General features: G+C 45.0%; 1 long non-coding RNA gene across 1 annotated transcript in view; it reads right to left on the reverse strand.

Annotated features, from left to right (window-relative positions):
• Nucleotides 1-12,116, reverse strand: part of LOC148054983 (uncharacterized) — a 58,143-nt gene extending 46,027 nt beyond the window's left edge. Inside the window, exon 1 of the long non-coding RNA XR_015706011.1 lies at nucleotides 11,809-12,116. This is a non-coding gene — a long non-coding RNA (uncharacterized LOC148054983). The remainder of the gene's footprint in view (nucleotides 1-11,808) is intronic.
• Between the last annotated feature and the right edge of the window lie 1,054 nt (nucleotides 12,117-13,170).

A 13,170-nucleotide genomic window follows, 5' to 3' on the forward strand; every position in this document is an offset into this window, starting at 1 on the left:
AGCAGCAAACTGAAATATTTTCACCCTGAGTGCTTTCTGGAAATGGTCTTTTATCTCAGAGGCTGATTCAGAAGCAAGTAAGGGGGCAGATGACTCGCCCCACACAGCCTGCTGTTGTGAGACTGTCACTTCTGTCTCACTGCAAGAGAGAAGGAATTTCTGGGAGCCATTTCTGATCCCGCACCTCAGACTACAGCAATTTTCATTTTAGGACAATGTACATATTCAGATGGTACAGGAAAAGTGGTTTCTGTGGGTATTTGTCACTACACCGTGATTCATACTGTGGGGTGCGTGGGAGGGAAATGGTGCTAGGTCTTTAATAATCAGTGTCACAACACTCCCTGCAGTGGCTTCTCCTCAATATGGTAGGCATTGCAATGCTGCCACCAGAGCCCCATTTCTCTATTTCCCACAGCATCTCCTGGGATGGAACTGGCCTCATTGTTGCTCTGTGCTGCTCCAAAATTGAGACACCCTATCCTGCATCTTCTCGTCTCAAGTGGAGCTGGAGTAGCCTGTTCAGGACTTCTCTCCCTTTCTCAGCAAACACCTCCAACAAAATCTTAGTAGCAAAACTGTTTTACTGCCAAGGTGTCATTCTGCTGGGATTAAAACCGCTCCTAGCCTTTGGATGGGTCCTCCTGAATAATAAAGCCTGCGTAATAAAACAGTCTGTTAATTTTACAGCTAGAGTATTAAGTATGAATTGTGTAAGAAAGCTCTTGGAAGCAAACCAGACTTTGCTGAAGCGGCCATGAGTGCCGTCAGCATAGCCATGAAATAGCCAGAACGCAAAGAAAGTGCAAATCGGGTAAGGAATGCCCCAATGTAGAGTGTGCTTCAGCACTGCCACAAGACGACAACGACACAGGTTTGCTTAATCTAGGTAGACTGAAGCGCACAGGAGCTAAGGACAACAGCACTTCAGCTAGAAGCTAATTTTCCAGGGTCTCAGGCAGGCTTGCGCTGACTGTACTGAGGGCTGTGCTGCTGCAGTTTTGATTTTTTGGTGCCCAAGCTCTCCAACATAAAGATAGCTCGAGTACATCCAGATGTGCCGCATACACAGACCCCAGCTGCAATATCAGCATGGCTTTTAATAGCCCTCTGTGGAAGACAGAAGTGCTGACATATAACTCCCTCAACCACCTGAGCTCTTCTAGGTGACGGTGACTTGCATCTCCAGAGCCTGATACTGGTTCCTACGTCAGGCTACCAATAGAGTCCAAGCAGTGCTACTCCCAGGCATACCACGCTAGGGTCAACCACACACATACGCGCTACTTCTACATTGGCACAACAATGGCAGACAGTGAAACTCCTTATTACCACCCATGTACTGGATGCCCAAAAAGGATAGAGTGCCTGGCCTGAGGAGATGGCAACCAAGCTCCTGAGAAGATGGCCAAAGCCACATTCGTGCCCCGATTTCCCCAGGCAAAGCTGTTCTGTAATGTCTCCAAAAGAAGTGGGAATCCTGCAGAGCACTGGTTCTAACAACCAAGTGAATCCCGAGACACTTTGTAAAAATAAATGACAAAAGGATAATCAGTGACCTGGCCATTAATTAAAACAGTCATCAATCCTTTCTCTGGAAAGAGTTTTCATTGTTTTGAGAGGCAGCCTCAACCTTTTGCAAAGTCTGGCCACAGTTCCAAAATCCAAATTCTCCTCTTTGTTGGGCAAACCGACATTATTTGTGTTGCTTGTTCCTGGCTCTTCTCTCCCCTGGCCCTTTCTGCTGCAGTTCACGCTGCTTGGCCAGACCTTGGCAGTGCAGGAGAGGAAACATTCATCAGTAGCAGAGGAAGGCTGGCTCCGACTTTTCCTCTCGGCTGTTTACAACAGCTGTCGAGCTGTTTGTTGAAGTCCCTGACAAGCCGTCTTGCCCTTTTCTACAGTCTGAGATTGGGTCATCAGGGATGAAGCTCCTGTCTGCAGACGAAAGCTTGTTATATTATGTTGAGAAAACAGAAGGCAACAGCATGCCATGCAACAGATAGCATCAGCAGAATCTGATACGTTCCCTAGTGAAGGGCTGGAAGGTGTCAGGGTATGCCTGATGGCAAAGAAACCAAGGTCCAAGACTTGATATCACTGGGACATCACAAAAAGATGACAAGGAGGGAGAGCTGTGAGGTTAGCATGCTAGCAGTAATAAACTAGAAAGCACCAATTAAAAGGTATCAACTTGCCATCTTATGCTTTTAATATAGTGTCTGGTATGTTTGGATTAATACTTATACTATGAAAGGAGCTCTGGTTTGGAGGTTGTTCCAGCCTACCTTTGTAAGCATAATCCCTGCCTTGGAGAAACTCCCATCCCATGAAACTAGGTAGGTAATGTTGGAAAAGGAGACAGGCGCACAGGAAAGTAAATGATTTTCCATTAGGTCATGAATAAAAACCTGTTTGCCTGTCCCTTAGGTCATTACTGTCTTCATAGTGCTTTGGCGTGTGACTTAGGGCACCGAGAAAAACAAAGGGTTATTCTTCTTTCAGATGGAATCTAATTTTTTTGCAGTTTAAAGTAGAGATAGAACACACAGATAAACTCTTATTTCTAGGCAAGTTCAGACATGGATTTGGAACCAAATGTTACCTTACAAATTCATGTGGTCCAAAGCACTCCTCTTTGCGTTTCTCAGGTTAGATTACATAGGTTCTACAACAAGTACAAGGTCTCTGTTCACAGGTTAAACAGACTTGCTTTATTTTTTTTTCATAGTTTTGTCTGCCTGCTGCTGTCCTTAACACAGGATTAATGGATGCAATGCTTTGTGGCCGGTTTATGTAAATTGCTGGCAGCAAACAACAGTCATAATACACTTTGTTGCAATGAAATGCAGTTTGTAGTGAAATCTATTATAGTTCAAATATAAATTAATTATAATCCCTTCTGCTGTAGTGAACCTTCATATATAATTAACATGTACTGTAGGGGGAAAAGGAAAGGAAAAAAATCCCCATCTGAACGTTTCAACGTCAGTAATAATTTCCACTTCCCTAATGTCTCTCATCGGAAGGTATATTACACTTCACCTGTCCCTCTACACAACACAAGTCACAGCTGTCTTCAGCTGGAGCCAAAAGACGCTGCTGCAGCATGAAGAAAACATGAGCAATTTCAGATCATGCTGTGTTCTGGTCTCCAGGAAATATGGACAGCAGCTCTTTCTATGTCTGCTATATCCAGCGCAGGACTTGGGAGAAAAGAGTGGTGAGAAAAGGCAGCCTTGTGGGTATCAGTAACTATACCACTTCTGGCAAAGATGTTGGACTCAGGAATGAGTTTCCAGACCCGAGCTGCGGGAGTCCATGTGGCACGTAAAGGCTGACCCTGCCTACGTCCCATAGGCACAATCAGACACCTATGGCCCACCTCGTTGGCCCAGGAAGGAGCTCTGTACACAACTGCGCTCTAACACTCTTGAACAAAATATTTCTACTGGAGCTGAGCTTGCTCAACATGGCAAAATTCCCTGCTCAAACATTTTAATAGCAGCACTGCAATTTACAGGCACTTCATTCAGCCTGCATCAGGTGCTTCTAACAGAACTGGTTACTGACTGCTTAAGGACTTCTAAAGCCAGACTGGAGGAAGGTGAGAACAACATTTGTGAGAATAGGAAAGAAATGTTGATGGCTCAGTGTCTGAATTTGTTCAGGGCATGGGTCAGCATAAACGCTGGGGAAACTAAGGCTGGTAAATGAAAATTTGGAGGATCCTTCCCCCTTACGATGAAGCCTCGTGCTCCCAGTCTCTAATGAGAGCCAATTGCTGCTGATAAATTTTACATAATAGCTTTTTGCTTGTTCTGCAAATTAAGCAGAAAAATTGCCTATTAAAAGGAAAACTGGGGCAATTCTTAAAACTTAGTGTAACCTATTTAGATACTTAGGTCAGATGCAGGGCGGAATCCAAAGTTTCCTCATTAATTTTCTGCAGGGAGCAGCAGTTTGCACTGCTGAAGCAATGTCTTGCTTCAGAGACCCAGCGAGAGCTGATTTCAGAACCACATCAAAGCCAGTTGGTACCAGAGGGGCTGGATTAGTTCCTCTGCTCATGCTTAGGTAACTGACCTTCAGCGCAGCACACCGCTCTCTTCTAACCATTTTCCTGCTGGCTGACTGGTTATCTACACAAAATGTATTTGTTTAAACCAGCAACAAAGACAGCAAATGCCAGGCTTGAGTCTTAGAGCCTCTTTTTAGGACCTGTCACAGCAGCTCTTTGCTTTCCAGTGCCTTTCTGACCCAATCCTGCCCTTCAGCAGTCATCTCCATAGTGACACAGACTGCACCAGGCTTATTTAACCCTGAAGCTGAAACCCACAACGCCTAGCAGAACTAATCTTTTGGGGGACGCAAGTACCACTTCCTGACTCATTTCACTCTGGGGCATAGGATGGCACCAACTTTTACTTACTGCTGGGCCTGGCTGCAATCCGAAAGTGAAAGAATGCAGGCTCAACCCCAACACTTGCAGATATTCAGGCTTTGTTAAAATATCCCCTCAAAGCTTTGTTACAAATCACAGTTGTATATTCACTTTCCACATCACACTCTCCCTGAATGTTTATCTTCATTCTCTGTATGCTGACCCTGTACAACTCCCCCAGCTGCATCTGCCTCCTTATGTTCATCCCTCTGTCCTATCACTCCCACATAACACATATTCATCCTTCCCCATATCCCTTCCCGCTCTGCATAGGCTCCATTCCACTTGCCTTCTATTTCTCTTCCGCTAAAGTGCTTAACAAAGCAGGGCTCAGAGCTCACTGGAGACCAGCCTGGTGGACTGTTAATTCTCTTTGCCAGGACCCATTCCCTCCTTTCCATTATTCTACCTTTGTCATTGCATGTTTTTTTTTAAATTAGCTCTGGACTGCAGATATTTATTTGCAGTAACACTCAAAGCTAAAGCCCCCAGGAAACTAGCAGCAAGATGTATAAGCAGTTTGTTGGTTGAGCTGGGCTGTAGGTTAGGAACAGGTAAGAAGCTGCTGCTCACTGTTCTGTTGTCCTTTTCATCTGCAGTTATTAAAGGCAACGCCTTTTTTTTGGTTTTGCTTTTAAACCATCTGCTTACTTCATCCTCTCCCCTCCCATTAAGACAAGGTAGTAGCAAATTTACAGAAAGCTCCAAATTACAAACTTGGCCATGAGTCCTTCTTACATTCTCCTAACTGGCTCATTTTTCTTTCTCTACCCAGAGCAACACAAGACAGCCTCAGCTCTCCACATGTTTAAGAGGCCATAAAACGCTAGCATGCCCTGGCAATGCTGCAGTCTCCTCCAATTCAAGACGCTGACCAGTGAACAGTCAACATTACCCATCAGTGAGGTCAAGAGCCGATAGCTCCTTACTCTTCCTCCGCTGGTTTTGCCAATAATTGGACCTTATATGTCCTGTCTCTCTCTGGGCTTCATGCACAGCACTGCCAGACCTAATCATGAACACACACATTGTTCCACTGTATTCCTGTATTTGCATCCAGCCTGCCTGCAGTCTGCTGCCTTCACCATCCCCCTGCTCCACCTCATCCATATGAATAAGCAAACACACAGAGATGCAACTGAACTTAATGCAGCCGATTCTGTCTACTCCTCTACTTACTGAACGCAGGACTTAACAGCTCATTTATCTGCTTCTGATATAGGTTCCTTGCATTTTATTAGCTGCACAGGATCCCCACTTAAACCCAGGGTGTGCTTTTCTTTCTGCTCTATCCCTGAGTGTCTGAGTGCTGCTGAAAACAATTCCAAGCGTCTTAGCTAATCAATGGTATCTCCCAGCCGATCTCATGCTCCTGACACGTGTGGGCCCCTTGCTTATCCTTCCCCAGCTGAGAAAGAATTACGCAGAGATTTGCTCAATCCACAATGTGCCTCCAACACCAAACCAATGAAAAAAAAAAAAAAAAAAAAAAAAAAAAGGAGGAAGGGGCAGCGGAGGAAAAAAAAAAGGAAAAAATATCAGTAAAGGTCACCAGATCTAACCTTGGTCTGCTTCAAAAGCTACTTGTCCTTCAAGAGCAGCATCCAGAAAGCACAAAAAATAAGTGGTATCTGGACCTGCATAACAACATAACAGAGTCCTCTTCAGCATTAATAACAATACAGCCATTGTCAGCTCCAGCAACTATCAGGTCTCACAGGGATAAACGCAGTGGGAACAGATATTGTTTATATCTTTTGATTCTGGCTGAGTCTGCGCCAGCGCTCTGAAACGTCGGAGCCTCTTCACTTTGCATACACACACAAATTAACTAAATAACCTCTGTTGGCACTAAATAACCACTGCCCCTTGGAGAAAACGTTCTTAATTGACAAGGAGAGGTGGTTCTAGTAAAGGCTTTATTGATAGACATATGCAGAGGGACTAACACACATGACACAAATTTTGAAATTCTTTCAACCAAAGAAAACAAACTGGAAAAATCAAAACATATTTTTGGCATTTTTCTTTTTTAAACTAACCCTTTCTTTTTTTCATCGCCAAGATCTTTTATTTTAAAAATATGCCAAATTGTAACAGAATGGATAACCTCCTCCCCCTTTCTCCAAAACAAGTCAATGTTTCATTCAACCTGAAACACATATTTCCTTCTTCGTTTTCCCTCCACCCCCTGGGAAAGTAACAAATGCTTCTTTCCCTAAAGTGGGCTTTGTGCTTTTCAGCACACTGCTGAATATAAACACTGATTAGTTACACAGCTCCATTTATTACTTTTTTTGCTAGCAAAACCAATGCACAGCAAGGTAAACCTGTTGCACAGTTAGAAAAAAGCTGCAGAGCAAGCTCCAGTGCCCCTCTCCAGTGGCAGCTCTCTGTCTACCAAGCCAGCTGCTGATTCCTGGCCATGCCTCTCCCACACACACTATAAGCACTTGCCACAAACAACGCTCTAGTTTTGAAGCTCATTTGTGGCTCATTCGCAGAGCCCTAGCAGCATGGGGAGAAAATGCTCAGCGTTCTCAGGGCACAAGCTAAATAAGCTGAGCTTTCACAATCAAAAATGGGTAGCTGTGGTTTGACAAGGTTAGAGCTAAAACCAGAGTATTTTACTGTGATATTTCCACCTCTGGCTAAGCAGAGAAGAAAGACTCGCTTATGGTCATTCCCTCCTGCCCCATTCTTCAGTTTTTCTACCTACTGAGCTATACCAATTGATCAATGCCCCTCCTGATCTCATGGCAGACATCTGGCAAGACATTTCTAATGCTCCCCTAGCTCCATGCTACCTGAGCACATTCCTGTACAATCAGGTAATCATAATCCCACAATTCATATTATATTTGACTACCCCACACGTTAGCACTAATTGGTGAGAGCAGCAGCATAATTCCTGGCAGTCAGTTCTGCTGATTACATAGTATGTTACCATAAGTAGCCTCATATTTGTATCACTCTATGAATTAACTTCATCTGCATCACAGACACAAAACATCGACATAAAGTGAGAAGCAGAGCTTTGGAACCATCTACAAGAACGAGATAACGACTTCACCCTGACTTTTAATTAAAATGGGCTTAGCCACTTCATTTTATTTATTTTTTTGACAGCCATCTTCCATTTTCTTCCTAAATACAATCTACTCCCATTTTCCAGTGCCATTGTAGGGTCAGTGACCAAAGTACAGAAATAAAAATCACATGACTGAATTACTGCATTTTCCAAACACTTAGCATTTTATTGCTAGCAGCTAACTGCACTCAGAGAACATCTGCTTTCAGTTGGTAGTGCGATCTCCATCTCAGACTGCAGCTATAACTGTTCCTAAGGAGCCCGAAGAGACAGGCCATAGCATTAAAGACTGACCTACTTCCATCAAAGAGTTGTTATCACCTCCTTTTCCTTTTCTCTCCTTCCATTCACTTTGCAGCTTGCAGCCTTCCCTTCCCAAACTGGCTTATGTTTCCTGAAAAAGCTGCCACCACATGGACCTGCAAAGGAGGATAAACTGGAGGCTGAAAGGAATGGCAGGCTTGCAGTAACCTCACACTACGAACCCACAAGTTCAAATCTCCGCATGTGTAATTATCCTTTCTCTCTTCTGAACTTGCCGAAATGAGCAACAGATCTCCTTGGAGGTTTCAAAGAAGCCCTTAAGAACAGAGGTCTCACTCTCTCCCTGTCTTCACACTGCGGATAGACTCCTGAAATCCTCATGAATTTCACTGGAAAGAAATAAGCTGCCCAACGAATCCCAGTGTCTTTAGCCAAAACTGTCCCTGTCATCATTTTCTGAACGGACTGGATATCTGTATGATGAAAGCAAAATACGTCCCGGTGCTGGAAGAGCATTCCAGCTATTCCCTTTTTTCATTCTGCATTATAAACTCAAACACTAGCTAGCCAACTGGCAGCTACCTTCACAGAGAACAGCAAAGCCTTTTCTTTATTTAAAGGTTGTGAATGCAGAAAACAGAATGGTGTATGCAGAAAACAGAACAGCATTTCAGCATAGGATTCCTGACATAATGAGAGAACTGGCAGTAAATAAAAGACAAGATGAGAATCAACAGCTTGTGAAAGAGAAAAGGAACATCAAAGGAAATGCAAGAATACAGAGAGGAAAAAGGTAAAAAAAACTACTTTTTTCTCACAGAAACTAAATTTGTAGGGCTTTGGGCTTAATCCAAGGCTGAAAGAAAACTATAGCACAGCTGTCACTGATATCACCACTCTTTGGATCAGGTCCTCTGTTTTTTTATTTTAATTCAAACTTCCTGCCCATACTTGTGAAATAATACATGTGATACCTTTGGAAAGGAACAACAGTAAATCCCCCCTTTCCTCCCAAGTTATCGGCATAGCAAAACCAGGCTGAACAGGCTCAACTATACCACTGAGAGTCCCTAAAACGGCAGTTCACACATCTCAGCTCTGGGTCCTCTCCTGATACTGACAACCTGTAGCATGAAGCAGGGTCCCTTCTTCGCAGTTCAGTGGTAATTGCAATTAAATGGAAGGTTTGCAATGAAAGCAAACACGGTAATGGAGTTAATTTTAGCAAACCACTAATGAGCAATACACCAGCCTCCTTTTTTACCCTTATGGCCAACCTCCTAATGTGCCTTCTCTTGCTTTATTGAAATCATTAACAACTAACCCGCTGTCCTCCTTTTGGAAAACACATTTCTTCCAGATTCTGCGCCATGGGGATCTGAAAGAGCTTTTCCAATCAACAATTCATTGAATGAAGTCTCCAGAAATCTGCTGTTGTCCTTTCCATCCTGAGCTGACCTTGAGCTATTTAAACCTAGATGGATTTCAGCTCCATAGTCCCACCAGCCTACAGATCCTCCTCCCTGCCCTCCACCTGGGATGAGAGAGGCTTTTCAGAACATGTTAGAAGAGGTCTGCTAAATGATGCATTGAAAAGAGCTGGAGGGAAAAACAACTTTATCATCTTGTGGCTTGAGCAGAAGGGGATGGGGTTCCTCAGTGCTTTAAAAGATAATGAAAAAATAAAAAATCCAGGCAGAGAGCAATGCAAAAGGGAGAACTAATACTTTTTGATGGATGAATAAAAATGGGTTAAACAGAGAGCAAGGTCCCAGAGAGTCCTAGGCACTGCGTGTTCAGATTAATGCAAATTCCATTCTAGTACAACTTCTCCTTGGAAGACGAAAGAGTAAAAGGGGTCAGAAGAAAAGCTCTGTCCACATGCTATGGGGATATGCTATGAAGGAGCATGGGAGCAAGACATCGGAGAAGTTACTGTTCAGAATTTAGACACAGCAAGTTAAATAGCAGAAGTTCTTGTGATGGTCAAGGCTGTGCTTCATTCAGTGGTCCCTGCACTGAATTGAAGTTCAGCATTTCTCATCTGGCTTCTGGTGCAGATGTTTGTAGTAGACGCAAGACGGAACAAATGCAATAGCTCATGAATGTGGTATATCCTTGCAGCTGCTCACAGTCTCCGAGCAGCAGCAGGAACTTCAGTGGCGGGTCTGGGTATGCCGCCAGAGCTCCAAGGGAAGGGGCTATATAAGTCTTCATCGTTTGGTCTGAACACCAGCGAGCAACTTTACAAACGCCGTTGCATTCCTCTAAAACTACTGCCTCTGCCAAAACAATGCTAGAAGAGCAATTTATCCACAAACCATCAACATCAGAAAAGTTGCCAAATGCCCCACACAAGGTCACAATGCCAGCCAGACTCTATTACTGCGAGACAAGAGATCACAGAGAGCAGAAGCCAGAAAAGCTGTTCCACTTGCTTGCATTAAGGATCATGATTTGCCTAACCCTGCATGATGGATCACAGGAGGAAATGCTATTGAAAGGAAAGGAGAAAAAAAAAGGGGCAAAACAGGATAAACCTTCCCAGCAGCACCCTCCTCCCCTGCTGAGCAGTTATCCCCTCTGCCCTTGGAAACATGAAGCTACATTACTTAAAAAGAGTTAGGTCAGCATCTCTCAGTGGGGCAAGACTCCTTAGTTCAGACATTTCTCAAGTGCTCACTTATTCAGATCTTTGCCCTGCTGGAATAACACTAGAAGAAGAACAGATTCTGCTCCTGTACCACCCTGTGTCTGGAGCTATTCAGTTGCTTTAGAAATCTCAGGAATTAAAAGCAAATACTCAAGGAAATCCCAAGATAATGTGGCACCCTACCTCCAGTCCTCCTCCAGGAGATGCAGATTTCCATTGTTCTGGGTCAGTGTGCTTTTGTATTTGATAAATATTTATATAATAACATATTAAAAGCCAAAGGTAATAACTGTGAAAGAAACGATGAAGGTACAGTAAGCCAAGCCAGCAATGCCATTATAAACCCGCTTCCTTATTCCCTTTCTAAAAACATAAGTATTTTAAATCTTTCTTAGTGGAGTGAAAATTAAGGAACTAACAAGTTTCCAGAGCTTGCACAGGCAGAAGTAGAGTAAACTCCTATCATACAATTCAACACAATTATAGTTCAGTAGTGTGAAAGGTTATAAATCCCTACACAGCTGTGCCAGCACCTCTGAATCATACCCTGCCACAGCATGGTTATTCCACACAGCTTTGCCCACGTACTACAATTATTGCCCGCAAGTAGCCTGCCAGCTCTGAAGCCCTTTCAGAGCTCTGCCCGCTCAGCCCACACCTTCACACCAGAATCACATCTGGCTCACATTTGTTGCCATACCCACTCTCACCTTGCTAATGGAGTCACTCTACACACCCCTTTCCTGGCTCCCTCGTGTTTCTGGGGTGCCAACCCTATTCTGACATAAGGCATCAAAATATCCAGTGAATGCCAAGCTGTGTTTTCTAGGTTTCCACAATGTTTCCTTGTGCTGTGCATTTACATAAGTTCATGAGGCTTTCCTTCTATCATACAGGCTTTAAGAACCGTATACCAACCACCGCCTAACAGGACAAGCCTCACTCAAGTTCACCTTGCACATGAGCTATTTTCTGGTCACTCATGCAGACAACCCTCCTCCATATATGCATTTCACACAGCATCAGGCAATTTATTCACGAAACCAATGACTCAAAGACTGGGACTTTGCTCAGTACAAATGAGAAACAACAAACCTCGCTCAGTCACGTTGCTGTAAACACCCCTGAAGCAGAAGGAGCAAACGTTTGCCTCAAGCCCTTCTAGTCACAGGCTTGTATATCGAACAGCACCATGGGACAGAGCCCAGCAACTTAATGACCAATAATATCTCCAGAAGTTGACCTCCACACCTCCTCCAGCACCACAGCAACCTAAGGCCCCCAGTCAGGGGAAGCCACGTGTCTGGACCGTGTCCCCCTCAGACCTCCGTATCACCCACAGTCCAGCGCTCTTACCGGGGTCCTCGGCAGCTCCTCCCGCCGCACCTCCGCACGCTCGCTCCACAGGAAAAAACCGCCCTCACTCCTTTCCTCAGGGGCGATAGCTTCTGATAGAAGATGAAGGCTGGAGGAAGCTGCTGTGCGCTGCATTGAAGAAAACCCTCAAAACTCAAGGAGATTTTTTTCCTTTTTTTCTTTTTTTTTAAAGGCATCACCTCGCCCTTCCCAAGCTGGTGCGGAATTGCTGCCCTCAAGGTGCCAGGAAAGGGAGCGGCCCCCAGGGAGAGGCACTGTGGGCCAGGCGGCAGCCGGGGACAGGCAGCGCCGCCGCTCCCTCTCACATCCTCACCGCTGCCGCCGGCGCGTGCTTCCCGCCCACGCTACGCGCCTCTCGCCCCGCCCACTTGCCGCCCGGCGCATGCGCACGCCCCGCCTCCGTCATGCGCGGCAGCTCACTCCTGCCGCGTTCCCGCCATTTTTAGAGCAGAAAATGGCGGCTGGTGAGGGATGGTGGTACTGGTCGGTGTCGAGTCTGGTTGGGAGCCGGATAAACGGGTGCTTACGGGCACCGAGGTGGAAGGAGCATGTGTGCCTTTGTGGGAAGGCGCAGGTATGCTGGCAAGTGTTGGGTTTTTACCTCAGCTAGGCACTCCTTCCCTGTTTAGCCTCGTGGCCTACCTCACGCCTTTATCTGCCCCCGGCATGCCTTCTCTTGGCTTGGGGTGCCTCTCCCCTGTTAGGCTGCACCCCGGAAGGCACTGGGGAAGTAAGGGTGCTGTGGGGATGCCCGATGGAGGTGGCACACCAGAAGTGGGGATGGATGGAGCTATCAATCATGGTGCTGTTTCTAATCAGCTGCACCCCGGCTGGTGAACAAATGGCATCTCATTTGCAAAGCTTTTGCTCTGTTCTCTCATTAGCATAAGTATTGTTTTCCATTATCCGTGGTGATTCACATTAAACTAATGCAAATTCGTCTGTCATCTGAATATATCTGAGTAAAGGGCAACTGTGAATTCAATTAGTGACTATTTGCCCCTCTCTTACTTCGCAGCTAAAGGTGCACACTTTCTCATGGATGTTGCCTGTTGATGTGGTTTGAATCCTGCCTGACCTTGCTGCAGTGGAAGCAGACTTGTATCTGTTTGCTACATCAAATTTGACCTTGTAGATACCGATACTGATAGCATTAGTACTTCTGGCTTCCAAGGGAACTTTGGCTTTTACTGCTATTCCTTGGCTTATGATAAATGGTGTCTTTTACCCTTACCCTGACTCGATCATTTTAAGATCCACAGTTTGTCCACTAGCTTGAAATCCATTGCTATTTATGGGTAGCTTGGATGATTAGAAGGGAAGATAGTAGTCCTAGGTGTA

The sequence above is a fragment of the Nipponia nippon genome, unplaced genomic scaffold (genome assembly GCF_047370975.1).
Source record: "Nipponia nippon isolate SJK-2023a ecotype South Korea unplaced genomic scaffold, ASM4737097v1 scaffold_28, whole genome shotgun sequence".
In the NCBI taxonomy this organism is placed as follows: domain Eukaryota; kingdom Metazoa; phylum Chordata; class Aves; order Pelecaniformes; family Threskiornithidae; genus Nipponia; species Nipponia nippon.